At 39.3% G+C, this 14,375-nt stretch overlaps 1 protein-coding gene across 1 annotated transcript in view; it reads left to right on the top strand.

Annotated features, from left to right (window-relative positions):
• The first annotated feature begins 294 nt into the window (after positions 1-294).
• Positions 295-14,375, top strand: part of ARHGAP24 (Rho GTPase activating protein 24) — a 703,232-nt gene continuing 689,151 nt past the window's right edge. Inside the window, exon 1 of the mRNA XM_049885808.1 lies at positions 295-351. The gene's annotated coding sequence lies outside the window, so the exon portion shown is untranslated. The remainder of the gene's footprint in view (positions 352-14,375) is intronic.

The following is a 14,375-nucleotide window of genomic DNA, read 5'->3' as shown; positions in this document are numbered from 1 at the left end:
AGCTAATGAGGCCCTCTGCATGTATCTTTCCTCTCTCTCCCTTCTCTGTCAGTTTCTTATTCCTTTTAGTGCTTGGCTGAGCTCTCTGTCTCTTCATTTGGCACTTCAGGTTCAGGGAATGATGTTCGTCTCTGTTTTACTTAGTTTTTTGGGTCTTTGCTGTGGAGGGATGGTGTGCTTCTGTCTATGGTGCCATGTTGGCTGGAGGGTCTGTTTCAATTTTGAATACAGTAAACATTGATATAATATACAATAATTTTTTTCTTCTGTTCTCTATAGTTTTCAATAACGTGAAGGAGTCCAGGGACCAAAACTTTGACAGTTGCTTCTCTTCTAAAGCTTTCTAAAAAGGTAAAAACCCTCTTTTTTTATTGTGGTTATTGTTTATTTTCTTTGTAATGTCTAATCCATATGGGCTGATGCTTTTGGAAAATGAAATAAAAATAAATTGCTGAAAAATGCAGACAGAAAAAAACTGCAAGCTTACTGATGAAATATTTGGGTGTCATGGCATTGCCAAATTAATGGAAAAATTTCTAATTGTTTTCTGCACTTATCGTGGACTGGTAGTGAGGTTCATAGATTAGCTCTGGCCTGTAACTACTTTGACCGGCACTACCCTAGACCTTGTCTCTAGCAATAACAGCTATTCTTCCATAGAACCAGCAACCCATGATCTGACCACAAACTCTTGTCATTTCTGTTACTCCCTCCTGTACCTAAACATCAAAAGTTCTTTGATTCGCACAAAGATCCTCAGTATATTTCCCCTACCACCTTTTCACTTTTCCTCAATGCCCTCACGTTCTTATTTCTTCCTTACCTGGCTTAAATGTCATGGTCAATTGTTGTAATTAGTTCTTTATCCAAAAATCAAACCCACTGCCGTCGAGTCGATTCCCACTCATAGCGACCCTATAGGACAGAGTAGAACTGCCCTATAGAGTTTCCAAGGAGCGCCTGGCGGATTTGAACTGCTGACCTCTTGGTTAGCAGCCATAGCGCTTAACCACTACGCCACCAGCGTTTCCTACAGTTCTTTATAAACACTTTTAAATCACTTGCCTGTTTCTTCCTTCCTTACACCCTCTTGAATGATTCACAACCTTGTTTGAATCCAACTCTGCGCCCATACCATTTCTGTTTTCATGCAGATGAATGTGGCTGGGAGAAAACCCATAGCCACAATGAAAGGTCTTACTTTATGTTCATGTTGGTAACTTCAGGTAAGCCCTTAATTCTGCCTGCTATGTTGTTAGGCACCCTTGAGTCAGCTTCAACTTGTAGTGAACTTATGTTTAACAGAATGAAATGTAGGTATATTTGAGCCTGTTGATGCAGCCACTGTATCATTTTATCTCTTTGAGGGTCTTCCTCTTTTTTGCTGGCCGTCTACGAAGCATGACGTCTTTCTCCAAGGATTAGTCCTTCCTGATACCATGTCCAAAGTACATGAGATGAAGTCTAACCATCTTTGCCTCTCGGGAGTATTTTGGCTGTGCTTCTTCCAAAACAGATTTGTTCATTCTTCTAGCAGCCCATGGTATCTTCAATATTCTTTACCAACACTGTAAATTTAAATGCATCAATTTTTCTTTGGTTTTACTTTTTCATTGTCTAGTTTTTGCATGAATATGAAATGATTGAAAATATCATGGCTTAGGTCAGCTGCACCTTAGTCATTAAAGTACCTAAAGAAGTCAACTTAATCTAGTTATGACCTCAGAAAACCCCAAAGTCTCAGTAGCTATGGGATCTTTATTATTCACATTAAGTGCACACCATGGATCAGCTTTGGCTCTGGGACACAGGCTAATGAAAGTTCCTTCCTGGGACGTTTGCTGTTCTCATGGCAAGAGGAAAGAACAGATGGTAGAACCACTTCTGTTTTTTAAAGTTCTATTCTAAAGCAGTGCACGTCAATTCCATTTATATTTTATTTCAAAGTCACATGGCCAATCTTACCATCAATGAGGCAGGAAGTATAATCTTCCTACAGGGACAGTCTTGGTAAGGAGGAGCTAGTAGGATAGGGCAATGAGGTTTTTTTTTGACATTAATACAACTTAACACATTGTCCAATACTGTGGCTTTTAGTCCAGTCACTTTTCTATTGTAAGTGAGTATTTCATGCTTTCTTCCCTCCCTCAAACTTCAAACACCTTTCCCATTCTTACTTCTTGTTGATGACTTTGCTTCTTATTTTACTGAAAAAAAGTCAAAACAGTCAGAAGAGAAATTCCACGTGCTTTCACCTACTCACCTACCTGTATTTATGGCCATATATTCTACTTTCTCTTCATTTACCTGGATACCCTCCTATCGTCCTAGCTAAGGTTAACCCCTTCACTTGTCTATGAATATATATCGCCTCTCACCTACACAAAGTAATTGCCCCAGCAGTTCTCTCATTTCTATATCATCGTGTCTACTCTGTTCTGGATCACTTACATCAGTATGCAAATTGTTGTCATTTTTCCAATCTTAAAAAAAAAAAATCAAACAGAACAAACAAAAGCTTTCCCCCTCATGATACCTCTCTATTTCTATTCCTCACCTTTGAAAGAGTTGTTTATGCATGCTGTCACTAAGTTGTCACCTCTCATTATCTCCTGAACTCATCGCCCTCATTAATGCCTCAATGATACATGTGTCGTTAAAGCCTATAGTCAGTTCTTAGCCCTCATCTTCTTTGACCTATCAGGAGCATTGCCTTAATTTCTCCACTTGCCATTCAGGATGCTGTACCTGCCTGGTTTTCATTCCCCTTCTCTGAGCCTCTCTTCTCATGTTCTTCATGGTTTCCTTCCCATCTTCCTGATTCCTCCATGTTAGAGTACTTTAGAAAGCAGTAACGGTCTACTTTTCTCCATCTATACTCTCTCCCTTAGTAAGCTCATCCAGCCTTACGATTTTAAGTATGTTCTATTTGCCACTGTTTCTCAAACTTACAGCTGTTTTGCATCCTTAGTTAGATATATGATTGGCATTTCTAATATAATATGTCCAAAAATTACCCCAAATCTTCCTCACACCTGTTCCTCTCATAGTCTTCCTCATCTTGGTAAGTGGCAGTTCTATTCTTCCATATGTTCCCACCAAAAACCTTACAGTCATCCTTGATTCTTCTCTTTATTTCCTACTGAACATCTATATGATCCATCAGCAAATTCTCATAGCTCTACCTTCAATATATATAAAGAAGTTGACATCTCACCAATTTAACTGTTACCACCAAAATCCAAGTCACCATTGTCTCTCTTACAGATTCTTGCGATAGCCTTGGCTTCCTGTAGCTGAACATTTCTTTTATCTATTTTCAGTCGAGTAACAAAAATGTCTTCCTATTTCAGAGTAAAAGTTAAAGTCATAGAAATGACATTGAAATAACATTTATTTCCCAAGCTTGGACACTTTTGAGTGAAAACAGGTCTATTAATAATTATACTGGAAAAATAGGCCTAAACTGGGACTCTCCCAGGAAAACTAGGATATATAGGCACCCTACTAATAATGCCCTACATAAACTACCTACCATTGTTTTCTCTGTCTTACTTAATTATGTTTCCCCTCCCCTCACTTCTTCATTATTTATCTTTTTTATTGTCTGTTTCTTTTGCTAGAATATAAACTCCATGAAGACAGGGATTTTTATTTTCTGTTTTGTCGTATCTGTATTGCCTAGAACATGTTCAATAAATATTTGAATAAGTGACTCTTTAAGGGATATTTCCATTAATTCAGTTCAACAAATATTTGTTGAGCATTTTTCAAGACACATGTCCTATAACACCAAAACTAGCGTGTCTATAAGTTCCTCAAGGAATTTATAGACTACTAGTTGCTGTCGAGTCAATTCCAACTCACGGTGACCCCATGTGTGTCAGAGTAGAACTGTTCTCCTTTGGGTTTTCAATGGCAAATTTTTTGGAAGTAGATTGCCGGGGCTTTCTACGAAGGTGTCACCAAACTTTTGGTTACAGCTGAGCGTGTTAACTCTTTGCACCACCCAGGGACTCTATTTATAAATAGGGGTTATTTTGCTGTTTTTCAATGTAAGGCATTTACCAAGACTTCTGAAAATTAAAATTATAGGTCTACTCGTTCAAAAAAATGATTGTTAAACATTGGGATGTTTATAGTATACAAGTGACAACACAGCACACAAGTAGGGTTTCAGACACTCATGGAAAAGGTAGACATGTAAACATATCAATACCCTTGCAGGGTGCAATGCCTCTGAAAAGCTTAAAATGTTGTGAGACTCTGAAGTGTTCTGAGGCTGGGAAATGTTCTGAAGGGGGGTATTCTATGTGCCTAGCATGGCGGGGGCACAGGGGTGTCTCCGCACAGGTAGCTAGAGAATGTTTACTGAGTACCTTCTGAACCAGCCATTGGTCTATGTGTTTTGCCTGTATTAAGTCAGGAAATACTTAAAATGTCTACAGGTAGGCACCATTATTATCCCCATTTTATAGAACTCTTTTAAACACAAAAGAGTTAACTATGTGTACCAACATAGACCTTATCTTTGAACCATGCAGGGTCAGCTCCAAAGACTTTATATTAGACCACTAAGCTATATTGCCTCATAACCAAAAAAAAAAAAAGCCACTGCTGTCAAGTTGATTCCAACTCATAGCAACCTTATAGGTCAGAGTAGAACTGTCCGACAAGGTTTCCAAGGAGTGCCTGGTGGATTCAAACTGCTGAACTTTGGTTAGTAGCTGTAGCTCTTAACCACTACACCTCCAGGTTTTCTTAAAAAACCAAACCCGTTGCCATCTAGTCAATTCCAACTCATAGTGACCCTATAGGACAGGGCAGAACTGCCCCATAGAGTTTCCAAGGAATACCAGGTGGATTTGAACTGTCAACCTTTTGGTTAGCAGCCATAACACTTAACCATGAAGGAAACATGATTATCAGAGAGGTGGAACAGAAGTAGGTTTCCATGGGCCTTGCTCAGGCCAGCTTTTTTTTTTTTTTTAAATATTTATTGTGCTTTAAGTGAAAGTTTACAAATCAAGTCAGTCTCTCACACAAAAACTTATATACACCTTGCTACATACTCCCAATTGCTCTCCCCTTAATGAGACAACCCGCTCCCTCCCTCCACTCTCTCTTTTTGTGTCCATTTCGCCAGCTTCTAACCCCCTTTACCCTCTCATCTCCCCTCCAGGGGGGAGATGCCAACATAGTCTCAAGTGTTCACCTGATCCAAGAAGCTCACTCCTCACCAGCATCCCTCTCCAATGCATTGTCCAGTCCAATTTCTGCCTGAAGAGTTGGCTTTGGGAATGGTTCCTGTCCTGGGCCAACAGAAGGTCTGGGGGCCATGACCCCTGGGGTCCTCAGGCCAGCTTTTTTTTTTTTTAATAACTTTTATTAAGCTTCAAGTGAACGTTTACAAATCCAATCAGCCTGTCACATATAAGTTTACATACATCTCACTCCCTACTCCCACTTGCTCTCCCCGTCTTGAGTCAGCCCTTTCAGTCTCTCCTTTCTTGACAATTTTGCAGGCTTCCCTCTCTCTCTATCCTCCCATCCCCCCTCCAGACAAGAGTTGCCAACACAATCTCAAGTGTCCACCTGATATAATTAGCTCACTCTTCATCAGCGTCTCTCTCCCACCCGCTGACCAGTCCGTTTCATTTCTGATGACTTGCCTTCGGGGATGGTTCCTGTCCTGTGTCAACAGAAGGTCTGGGGAGCATGGCCGCCGGGATTCCTCCAGTCTCAGTCAGACCATTAAGTTTGGTCTTTTTATGAGAATTTGGGGTCTGCATCCCACTGATCTCCTGCTCCCTCAGGGGTCCTCTGCTGTGCTCCCTGTCAGGGCAGTCATCGATTGTGGCCGGGCACCAACTAGTTCTTCTGGTCTCAGGATGATGTAGGTCTCTGGTTCATGTGGCCCTTTCTGTCTCTTGGGCTCTTAGTTGTCGTGTGTCCTTGGTGTTCTTCATTTTCCTTTGCTCCAGGTGGGTTGAGACCAATTGCTGCATCTTAGATGGCCGCTTGTTAGCATTTAAGACCCCAGATGCCACATTTCAAAGTGGGATGCAGAATGATTTCATAATAGAATTATTTTGCCAATTGACTTAGAAGTCCCTGCAAACCATGTTCCCCAGACCCCCGCGCTTGCTCCGCTGACCTTTGAAGCATTCATTTTATCCCGGAAACTGCTTTTGGTCCAGTCCAATTGAGCTGACCTTCCATGTATTGAGTGTTGTCTTTCCCTTCACCTAAAGCAGTTCTTATCTACTGAGTAATCAATAAAAAACCCTCTCCCACCCTCCCTCCCTCCCCCCCTCGTAACCACAAAAGTATGTGTTCTTCTCAGGTTTACTATTTCTCAAGATCTTATAATAGTGGTCTTATACAATATTTGTCCTTTTGCCTCTGACTCATTTCGCTCAGCATAATGCCTTCCAGGTTCCTCCATGTTATGAAATGTTTCAGAGATTCGTCACTGTACTTTATCGATGCGTAGTATTCCATTGTGTGAATATACCACAATTTATTTACCCATTCATCCGTTGATGGACACCTTGGTTGCTTCCAACTTTTTGCTATTGTAAACAGAGCTGCAATAAACATGGGTGTGCATATATCTGTTTGTATGAAGGCTCTTGTATCTCTAGGGTATATTCCGAGGAGTGGGATTTCTGGGTTGTATGGTAGTTCTATTTCTAACTGTTTAAGATAACGCCAGATAGATTTCCAAAGTGGTTGTACCATTTTACATTCCCACCAGCAGTGTATAAGAGTTCCAATCTCTCCGCAGCCTCTCCAACATTTATTATTTTGTGTTTTTTGGATTAATGCCAGCCTTGCTGGTGTGAGGTGGAATCTCATGGTAGTTTTAATTTGCATTTCTCTAATGGCTAATGATCGAGAGCATTTTCTCATGTATCTGTTGGCTGCCTGAATATCTTCTTTAGTGAAGTGCGTGTTCATATCCTTTGCCCACTTCTTGATTGGGTTGTTTGTCTTTTTGTGGTTGAGTTTTGACAGAATCATGTAGATTTTAGAGATCAGGTGCTGGTCGGAGATGTCATAGCTGAAAATTCTTTCCCAATCTGTAGGTGGTCTTTTTACTCTTTTGGAGAAGTCTTTAGATGAGCATAGGTGTTTGATTTTTAGGAGCTCCCAGTTATCGGGTTTCTCTTCATCATTTTTGGTAATGTTTTGTATTCTGTTTATGCCTTGTATTAGGGCTCCTAGGGTTGTCCCAATTTTTTCTTCCATGATCTTTATCGTTTTAGTCTTTATGTTTAGGTCTTTGATCCACTTGGAGTTAGTTTTTGTGCATGGTGTAAGGTATGGGTCCTGTTTCATTTTTTTGCCAATGGATATCCAGTTATGCCAGCACCATTTGTTAAAAAGGCTATCTTTTCCCCAGTTAATCGACGCTGGTCCTTTGTCAAATATCAGCTGCTCATACGTGGATGGATCTATGTCTGGGTTCTCAATTCTGTTCCATTGGTCTATGTGTCTGTTGTTGTACCAATACCAGGCTGTTTTGACTACTGTGGCTGTATAATAGGTTCTGAAGTCAGGTAAGGTGAGGCCTCCCACTTTCTTCTTCTTTTTCAGTAGTGCTTTGCTTATCCGGGGCTTCTTTCCCTTCCATATGAAATTGGTGATTTGTTTCTCTATCCCCTTAAAATATGACATTGGAATTTGGATCGGAAGTGCGTTAAATGTATAGATGGCTTTTGGTAGAATAGACATTTTTACTATGTTAAGTCTTCCTATCCATGAGCAGGGTATGTTTTTCCACTTAAGTATGTCCTTTTGAATTTCTTGTAGTAGAGCTTTGTAGTTTTCTTTGTATAGGTCTTTTATATCCTTGGTAAGATTTCTTCCTAAGTATCTTATCTTCTTGGGGGCTACTCTGAATGGTATTGATTTGGTTATTTCCTCTTCGGTGTTCTTTTTGTTGATGTAGAGGAATCCAAGTGATTTTTGTATGTTTATTTTATAACCTGAGACTCTTCCAAACTCTTCTATTAGTTTCAGTAGTTTTCTGGAGGATTCCTTAGGGTTTTCTGTGTATATAATCATGTCATCTGCAAATAGTGATAACTTTACTTCTTCCTTGCCAATCCGGATACCTTTTATTTCTTTGTCTAGCCTAATTGCCCTGGCTAAGACTTCCAACACGATGTTGAATAAGAGCGGGGATAAAGGGCATCCTTGTCTGGTTCCCGTTCTTAAGGGAAATGCTTTCAGGTTCTCTCCATTTAGAGTGATATTGGCTGTTGGCTTTGCATAGATGCCCTTTATTATGTTGAGGAATTTTCCTTCAATTCCTATTTTGGTAAGAGTTTTTATCATGAATGGGTGTTGGACTTTGTCAAATGCCTTTTCTGCATCAATTGATAAGATCATGTGGTTTTTGTCTTTTGTTTTATTTATGTGGTGGATTACATTAATGGTTTTTCTGATATTAAACCAGACTTGCATACCTGGTATAAATCCCACTTGATCAGGGTGAATTATTTTTTTGATGTGTTGTTGGATTCTATTGGCTAGAATTTTGTTGAGGATTTTTGCATCAATGTTCATGAGGGATATAGGTCTGTAGTTTTCTTTTTTTGTAATGTCTTTACCTGGTTTTGGTATCAGGGAGATGGTGGCTTCATAGAATGAGTTGGGTAGTATTCCGTCATTTTCTATGCTTTGGAATACCTTTAGTAGTAGTGGTGTTAACTCTTCTCTGAAAGTTTGGTAGAACTCTGCAGTGAAACTGTCCAGGCCAGGGCTTTTTTTTGTTGGGAGTTTTTTGATTACCGTTTCAATCTCTTTTTTTGTTATGGGTCTATTTAGTTGTTCTACTTCTGAATGTGTTAGTTTAGGTAGGTAGTGTTTTTCCAGGAATTCATCCATTTCTTCTAGGTTTTCAAATTTGTTAGAGTACAATTTTTCGTAGTAATCTGAAATGATTCTTTTAATTTCATTTGGTTCTGTTGTGATGTGGTCCTTCTCATTTCTTATTCGGGTGATTTGTTTCCTTTCCTGTATTTCTTTAGTCAGTCTAGCCAATGGTTTATCAATTTTGTTAATTTTTTCAAAGAACCAGCTTTTGGCTTTGTTAATTCTTTCAATTGTTTTTCTGTTCTCTAATTCATTTAGTTCAGCTCTAATTTTTATTATTTGTTTTCTTCTGGTGCCTGATGGATTCTTTTGTTGCTCACTTTCTATTTGTTCAAGTTGTCGGGACCGTTCTCTGATTTTGGCTCTTTCTTCTTTTTGTATGTGTGCATTTATTGATATAAATTGGCCTCTGAGCACTGCTTTTGCTGTGTCCCAGAGGTTTTGATAGGAAGTATTTTCATTCTCGTTGCTTTCTAAGAATTTCCTTATTCCCTCCTTGATGTCTTCTATAACCCAGTCTTTTTTCAGGAGGGTATTGTTCATTTTCCAAGTATTTGATTTCTTTTCCCTAGTTTTTCTGTTATTGATCTCTAGTTTTATTGCCTTGTGGTCTGAGAAGATGCTTTGTAATATTTCGATGTTTTGGACTCTGCAAAGGTTTGTTTTATGACCTAATATGTGGTCTATTCTAGAGAATGTTCCATGTGCGCTAGAAAAAAAAGTATATTTTGCAGCAGTTGGGTGGAGAGTTCTGTATAAGTCAATGAGGTCAAGTTGGTTGATTGTAGTTATTAGGTCTTCCGTGTTTCTATTGAGGTTCTTACTGGATGTCCTGTCCTTCTCCGAAAGTGGTGTGTTGAAGTCTCCTACTATAATTGTGGAGGTATCTATCTCACTTTTCAGTTCTGTTAAAATTTGATTTATGTATCTTGCAGCCCTGTCATTGGGTGCATAAATATTTAATATGGTTATGTCTTCCTGATCAATTGTCCCTTTTATCATTATATAGTGTCCTTCTTTATCCTTTGTGGTGGATTTAAGTCTAAAGTCTATTTTGTCAGAAATTAATATTGCTACTCCTCTTCTTTTTTGCTTATTGTTTGCTTGATATACTTTTTTCCATCCTTTGAGTTTTAGTTTGTTTGTGTCTCTAAGTCTAAGGTGTGTCTCTTGTAGGCAGCATATAGATGGATCGTGTTTCTTTATCCAGTCTGTGACTCTCTGTCTCTTTATTGGTGCATTTAGTCCATTTACATTCAGGGTAATTATAGATAAATAAGTTTTTAGTGCTGTCATTTTGATGCCTTTTTATGTGTGTTGTTGACAATTTCATTTTTCCACATACTTTTTTGTGCTGAGGCGTTTTTCTTAGTAAATTGTGAGATCCTCATTTTCATAGTGCTTGACTTTATGTTAGTTGAGTCGTTACGTTTTTCTTGGTTTTTATCTTGAGTTATAGAGTTGTTATACCTTTTTGTGGTTACCTTATTATTTACCCCTATTTTTCTAAGTAAAAACCTAACTTGTATTGTTCTATATCGCCTTGTATCACTCTCCATATGGCAGTTCAGTGCCTCCTGTATTTAGTCCCTCTTTTTGATTATTGTGATCTTTTACCTATTGACTTCCATGATTCCCCGTTATGTGTATTTTTTTTTTAATTAATCTTAATTTGTTTGTTTTTGTGATTTCCCTATTTGAGTTGATATCAGGACATTCTGTTTTGTGACCATGTGTTGTGCTGATATCTGATATTATTGGTTCTCTGACCAAACAATATCCTTTAGTATTTCTTGTAGCTTTGGTTTGGTTTTTGCAAATTCTCTAAACTTGTGTTTGTCTGTAAATATCTTAATTTCGCCTTCATATTTCAGAGAGAGTTTTGCTGGATATATGATCCTTGGCTGGCAGTTTTTCTCCTTCAGTGTTCTGTATATGTCGTCCCATTCCCTTCTTGCCTTCTTGGTTTCTGCTGAGTAGTCAGAACATATTCTTATTGATTCTCCCTTGAAGGAAACCTTTCTTTTCTCCCTGGCTGCTTTTAAAATTTTCTGTTTATCTTTGGTTTTGGTGAGTTTGATGATAATATGTCTTGGTGTTTTTCTTTTTGTATCAATCTTAAATGGGGTTCGATGAGCATCTTGGATAGATATCCTTTCGTCTTTCATGATGTCAGGGAAGTTTTCTGTCATGAGTTCTTCAACTATTTTCTCTGTGTTTTCTGTCCCTCCTCCCTGTTCTGGGACTCCAATCACCCGCAGGTTATCCTTCTTGATAGAGTCCCACATAATTCTTAGGGTTTCTTCATTTTTTTTAATTCTTTTATCTGATTTTTTTCCAGCTATGTTGGTGTTGATTCCCTGGTCCTCCAGATGTACCAGTCTGCATTCTAATTGCTCGAGTCTGCTCCTCTGACTTCCTAGTGCATTGTCTAATTCTGTTATTTTATTGTTAATCTTTTGGATTTCTACATGTTGTCTCTCTATGGATTCTTGCAACTTATTAATTTTTCCACTATGTTCTTGAATAATCTTTTTGAGTTCTTCAACAGTTTTATCGGTGTGTTCCCTGGCTTTTTCTGCAGTTATCCTAATTTCATTTGTGATATCATTAAGCATTCTGTAAATTAGTTTTTTATATTCTGTATCTGATAATTCCAAGATTGTATCTTCATTTGGGAAAGATTTTGATTCTTTTGTTTGGGGGGTTGGAGAAGCTGTCATGGTCTGCTTCTTTAAGTGGTTTGATATGGATTGTTGTCTCCGAGCCATCACTGGGAAACTAGTTTTTCCAGAAAATCCGCTAAAAAAAAATGCAGTCAGATCCCTAGCAGAGTTCTCCCTCTGGCTCAGGCTATTCAGATGTTAATGAAGCCGCCTGGGGAGGGTAGGGGAGGGAATGGAGAGATAGGAGAGTAGCACCTGAGAATATAGCCGGAGTTGTTTGTCTCGCTTGGAATGACTATTATATCTGAGATTCCCGCGGGCGCGTCACCTATGTGTGCTGGCTGTGTGGAGATTGCCCCCGAGGGGTCTGGCCCGCTGGAGTCACGGTCAGATCCTCCGCTTCCAGCCCCACGCCCAGCGTCAAGGCTCCCCTACTGGGATGATGCACTCTCGACTCCAAAATCAGTCGCTGCCTCCCAGGGACTTCTCGTCCCTCCAGCCACGTGGCCGTGCCGCCCCCGAGAACCAGTTGGGCCTCCTCCCGGGGTTAGTTCAGATGGGTGGAGCAGCTCCTCGTGCTTGTGCCGTGACCGAGTGTCCCGGCTGGGACCCTGTTCTCCCCGCTCCAATACCAGTCGGTGCCTCCTGGGGACTTCTCCTACCGGCTGCGTCCCACACCGCCCGTGGAACCGGCTGGTCCCCCTCCCGGGGTTAGTACAGGGGGGTGGAGCAGCTCTCTGTGCTTGTGCCGTACCTGACTGGTACGCTGGCTCCAGGCTCTGGAAACAATCGCTGCTTCCCCGTATTAGTTCGTTCTCTGTCTCTAAATCTGTGTTTGTTGTTCAGGGTTCCTAGATTGTTATGTATGTGATCGATTCACTTGTTTTTCCGTGTCTTTGTTGTAAGAGGGATCCGAGGTAGCGTCTGCCTAGTCCGCCATCTTGGCTCCGCCCTCTCAGGCCAGCTTTTGATGTGTTCTGTCTGCTGAGGATTTCTGTTTCACACAACCCAGTTAGGTGACTTGTTAGGTGCTGTTGAGTTAATTCTGACTCACAGCAACCCTATATGACAAAGTAGAATTGCCTCATGGGGTTTCCTAGACTGTAATCTTTACAGAAGCAGATTGCCACATCTTTCTCCTATGAAGCCAATGCATGGGTTTGAACCACCAACCTTTTTGTTAGCAACCAGGTGCTTAACCATTGTATCATCAGGCCTCCTTAAAACCGCCCCCCCCCCAAAAAAAAATCAGGGCTCCTTAGGTAGGTTTATCTGGGAGAGGCTCCGTTCACTCTCAAGTGTTTCAGTTCAGATGAAATCGAATGTGGTTCTCAGAGGCCAGGCAGTAGTAAAAGGTTATGGATGTGTGGAAGAGAACAATGGGGGAGACTGCAACACAGGCGGAGTCCAAAAACCATTTATGTTATGTTCTGGAGTGAGTCCTTTTAGAGTTCATTTGTCTTTCTAGTTACGCCTTGCCTTGTTTGGAATTAAGTAAGCTTAGTTTTTACTAAAAGATCAGCAATTAAGACTGAGTATATAATCTACATGCAAATATCTGCTTTTTTTTTTTTATGTTTTTGGAGGAGCTCAAAGCAAGTAAGGAGCCAAGGTAAAGACTAGACACAAACATTGCAATGATGCAGATGTCATTGTAGCAGGATGAAATGCCATCAGCCAGCTGTACATAAGATAACTCGACAGAAAAAAAGAAAAACAAAACCTATTGCCTATGGTCTCATACTCCTATCAATAAAAAAAAAATTGAGCATGAGCCACGAATACATTCAAGTAATATATATGTGTGTATGTATTCCAAAACAATGCAGAAATGGAACTGAAAATGGATGTGATGAATATCAAATATAAGGATTACAAACTACTTTTTATTAATTTACTAATGAAAAGGTTGCAGAGAATCTTTTTGCTCTAACTAATAGTATTATGGTATGAACAATATGATTGCATATTGTATATTTTTAAACTCTTGGCATTACACTTTTTCATACATAGATTTAACAATCCAATTCACTTTATTTAGATACTGATTTTTAATTTTAGTCATAGTAAAAAAGAGGTATTTCACAAAGATAATCAGATCCAAATGGAAGGAGTGCAGTGTTGGTTGGACTTATTAAATGATGGGTCTTATTTTCATCCCATGTACTAATTATGCAGATGTTTTTATTAAAGTTTGCCTAGTAAATTTCCATTGACTGATAGTTATTAAGTCTTCTTTTTAAATTACTTGTAAGATGCAGCAATTTTCTCTCTTTAACATGTGAGTTGAAAACTCATGCAACCCTTTGGAAGATTTACAAACAGTTTAGAAAATTCTGTTTACAAGTTTGTTTTTTTAAAGTAAACTTTTTATTTTGAGTAGTTTTGGATTTACAGGACTGTTGCAAAGATAGTACAGAGAATTCCCATGCAACCCACTTAAAACCCACATCCAGTTTCCCCTATTGTTCATATGCTGCATTTGTCACCACTAATGAACCAGTGTTGATACACTGTTATTAACTATAGTCCATTCTTCCCTCAGATTTCCTTAGCTTTTACCCAATGTCCTTTTTCTGTTCCAGGACAGGATATTACATTTAGTTGTTTCCTCTCCTTAGGCTCTTTGAGACTGACAGTTGCACAGACTTTTCTTATTTTTGATGACCTTGACAATTTTGAGGAATACTGGTCAGATATTTTATAGAATGTTTCCAAGTGTTCAGGTATGAGAATTTTTATAGGCAATAAAAACAATATTATATTGCTTTCTGTAACAAACGCGCATAGAAACACTAGGAAGAGTCATTTTCAATAGCTTCT

This window comes from Elephas maximus, chromosome 5 (genome assembly GCF_024166365.1).
Source record: "Elephas maximus indicus isolate mEleMax1 chromosome 5, mEleMax1 primary haplotype, whole genome shotgun sequence".
Lineage (NCBI taxonomy): Eukaryota > Metazoa > Chordata > Mammalia > Proboscidea > Elephantidae > Elephas > Elephas maximus.
The sequence above is the reverse complement of the archived record's forward strand: the minus strand, read 5'-3'. Positions and strand labels throughout refer to the sequence as shown.